The sequence below is a fragment of the Triticum dicoccoides genome, chromosome 5A (assembly GCF_002162155.2).
Source record: "Triticum dicoccoides isolate Atlit2015 ecotype Zavitan chromosome 5A, WEW_v2.0, whole genome shotgun sequence".
Classification (NCBI taxonomy): domain Eukaryota; kingdom Viridiplantae; phylum Streptophyta; class Magnoliopsida; order Poales; family Poaceae; genus Triticum; species Triticum dicoccoides.
Window position 1 is genome coordinate 556,679,444 of NC_041388.1, and position 4,272 is coordinate 556,683,715.

The following is a 4,272-nucleotide window of genomic DNA, read 5'->3' on the forward strand; positions in this document are numbered from 1 at the left end:
CATTTGCAGTTATCCCACAGAGGTTACAGAGGAATTAAAACCTAGTACCTTGAAACTTAAAAATAGATGTTGCATATATTGGGAACCACTGTTATCGTTACTTGGAGAATTGAAACATTGCTAGTCGTTAGTGTAATAACGCATGGATAGGTAAGAAAGTCAATTTGGCCCCATTGACTTCTCATTTTGTTGAATTAAGAAAAACATAATGAAAATCATTAACCGAGAAAAATGGAAGTGGCGATGTCAACAACACAAGTTTCTGTCTACTATTGTTGAACTTGCAGGTCAAGTAAAGCCAAAATTGGTACAATGATATCAAAGATTATACTGAACAGACATGATCCAGAAAAGAGGCCATAACACCCACCTACAAACATAGTCAGACCGTTAGAATCAAGATAGAAATAAAGTTCCCATACCATAATGGGAAATGATATAAATCACCCGCCAGATCGTAGCCTCGCGTCCATCACCTTCTCTGCATGCCATGTGCTCCCTGACCACAGCCACCATTCTTTGCAACTAGCCCGTTGTTGTAATCTCTCTCATCACAACAAAGGCTCTGCTGCAGGATCAGGATCATCGAGATAAGTCACCTCTTATGCTCCTTCTGAGCTCCCCTCAACTCGCCGCCTCCCCACGCTGCTCCGACTATCTCGAGCTCCCGTCGAGTCGCCGCCTCCCCGCGCTACACCGACTACCGCCATCAGCGCTCGCCGCCGCCAAGCTTCTCCGGCAAGCTGCATGAGAGACAGAGCTCCCCCGTCGAGTTGTCGCCTCCCTGTGCTGCTTCGACCGCCGCCACCGGCGCTTGGCGCCGGCAAGCACACTGATGAGTTTCTCCAGCGAGTTGCACGCAACTACCACTAGAATGCTCTCTGCAACATGTGTGCGAAAAGTTTTCTGTAACACGAGCACTGTTGCAAAAATTACGGTTGCAAATGGTCAGCAATTTTCTGCAACACATCCTCTGTTGCAAATTTTTCTGCAACATTAACTTTGTTGCAAAGAACTTTTAGAAGAAAAATAAACGTTTGGAGGTGATTGCAACAAGCATCTTATTGCAGAAGGCCTTGTGCAATCCCATTCTTGTTGCAAAGGGATGGTTGCTTACATGGATAGATCGAATGGTCATTAGCGTGTCTATCCAATAGTTAGCGAGGCTGTGAAACTTTCTCCATTATCCACCGCGTGGCCCTACGAGAATCCAGCTGGATTAATTTTGCTCAAGTATAGACCGTCCTATACACTAGGTGACGCACGTGGAACAATTTTGTACACGATGTCCAAGTACCAGCAAAACATCTTAGACTATGGCAGACCTCAACCCTTTAATCAAAGATTAGCATGATTTGACTCTGTTTTCAAAATAATTTTGGATCTAACCTTTTTAATAGCGCCTGCAAAGAGGGCGCTATGCTCAACAGTATACCAAGCGCGGGGGGCTATGACCCTGCCAATGTGCACAAGAATAGCGTCAGATCGGCCAAAATATTTTCCAAGTCCAAGAACATGAAGCCGTGGTAGACGGCGCTATGATATAAACCATAGCGCCCTGTTGTAGGGCGCTACGCCGTGAAACAGAAGTACCGCTGGTGGAACTTAGCCGAGCATTTAGAATGTAGGAGTAGCAAGGTAATGCTTCATTCAGCTAGTTTGCTTGGCATTGAGGCGGTAACGATGCATTGGATTATTAGTGGGCCGCATGTTGCCACAGTTGTGGATTGGTACAAAAGTCGAAGAACTTTGGAGTGCTCAAACTCGGTTCTGGGAAGAGAAAGGCCAAGGAAGTTGTAGGTGTCTTTATTTGGGACACTGCTGCCCCTAATTTTATTTCATACTATCTGGTTGTAAACAGTATGTTTGACATTTGATGAATACAATCATATTTCCGTCAAGTCTTTGTGTGTGTGACTACATCTTGGTCGACAAGTCTCTGTCAAGTGACATAATATGTAAGATGGAGAAAAGAATAAACTAGAGAAATCCCTTAAAACCGGTTAGAGTAAAAATCCGATTTTACTCCTCTAACCAGGTTATAGCCGAACCCCTGAAACCCACAGAGGAGTAAAAAAATTCCTCCACCGCTTATCCCACACCTATATTTACTCCACCGCTCGACGGCAGAGTAAACAATCCCCTCCCTCCTCTGCGTCTACTCCTCCCCAATCCCCGCCGCTAGAAACTCCCCCTCCTCCCCAATGGCCAGATCTCGTGGCCACCGGTCCCCGTTGCCCATCCGCAGCGCGGATCCGTGCCGCCACGAGTGCAATGCAGGCACGTCTTTATGCCGCCACCACGATGTTGCGTCCCCATCCTGTCGGCTCGCCGTCTTCCTCGAACTTCCCGCACCGTGGCAACCACACATGAAGTACCTCGGCGTGTAGTTGCGGGTGGTATGTGGGTGACTGAGATCACCGACTAGGATACCCACAAGAAGCACTGTCTCGGCTCCTTCCACACCACCGAGCTCGCTGTCCACGAGTACAACCGGTGGCTGGTCTGGTTTCACGACCGGTTACCCATGCGCACACGCCTGGCGTGGGACCATGCTATGCGCACGAAGCTCTTTTTCATTCCATCCACACGTGAAGCTCTGCGTGCGACTCGTTTCCTGCCTTATCTTCTCTCCTATTCCTCTCTCGTGGTTGTCTTCCGCCTCTAACCTCTGCCATCCTCCACACTGCCCCTACCCCCCCGGGTTTTCATCCCTCCCTCTCTCTCACTCGCAAGCTCTCCCCGCCACCTGCCAAAGCCCAGGGCTGGCCTATGTTCCGAAAGGCCCTAGGGCGAACTCAACGACATGGTCCCCTAACTCCTAACACTATACGTGTGCGTGCGCCAACTACATAATTACATACCTTCATTCACATAGTGTTAAGAGTAATCTTTCCTCCATCTATACATCTAGTTGAACAATGCCATATCACGACAGAAAGGCAAAAGATAGCAAAATAAAACTAACATGATTACCTCAACCTCAAATAAGAACCAAATTCAAGTGACACCGTCAACAACAATAATGCTTCTTAGGCAATATTGAATTTTCAGAACGCTTTGGACCCTTATGTGATTGAATTTGCACACATCTTTGTTTCCTTTTTTTCAGCACCCGAAAAATGCTTTTTAGGCAACATTGCACGGCAGGAAAATGTCCTAAAATTGTGTAGAAAAGAGAATCATAGAATTAGAAATGTGTACATCAACATTCTAATCATGTACAGAGAGATTGTGGATGAACGAATATGTACTCCCTCCGTTTTTAGCCTGCATATAAGATTTGCTCAAAGTCAAACTTTGTTAACTTCGATCATAAATTTAAGTAAGAAAATAATAATGCATGTCACCAAAAATTATATCGTTGGATTCATATTTAGATATAATTCCTAGTAATATTATTTTTTCTTATGAAAGACAAAGACACTGGACCACGCGGATGGCTGGACGCGAGTGACTAAGTGGCCACCGGCCAGGCCAGCCGCCCAAGGTAGGTGCAGAACACCGGCAAGGCGTCAAGCCGGCAACGACACCAGTACGACACGCAGCGGAGAAGAACTGCAAGCGATGGCTGCCGGCAGCTAGAGCAATGAAGCGATCGCGATTGAGGCGCGCAGGATGCGGCCATGCGATCGCCTCTCCGCCATACGTCAAGGCTGGCCCTGCCCAAGCCGCGACGAGCCTCGCCTCTCCCCCCACTAGCCTTGCCGCCTCGGCCACTCCGAGAGGAACCCGCGTGGATGGGAAGCTGCAACTGGCATTTTTGAGAAAGTTGTGACTCCTAATGGGCGTTGCTGGAACCGGTTGGCGAAGAAGATGAAACCGACAGACGAAAAAGCTACAACCACACTAACCAGTGCTGGAACCGGAGACGGTCGAGTCGTTTTTGTCGGTGTCGACTTTGTTTTTGCTATAACCGGCAAGAAATTTTGTCGCATCCGGTGACTTTTTTGTTGCGTCCATTTGCAGTGACACGTGATTTTTGTTGGAACCGGTGATTGTTTTTGCTGCAACCAGCGACCACGATATTTTGGTGTTGGGATTTTTTTTGCTAGATCATGGTGGTGCAAGCCGACAACGGTGACGCTGGGAATGTTGCAACAATGGTGACCGCACGCTGGAACCGGCCAGTGGGAGAGTTGCGATCATCTACAATAGAAGCTGGAGCCAACATGCTGCAATTCTTTGGTGGCTGCGTTGAAATCCCGACAGCCGCAAGGCAAAGGGTGACAAGCTGGCAGTGCCCTGGAGACAACCAAACACCCCCTTAAG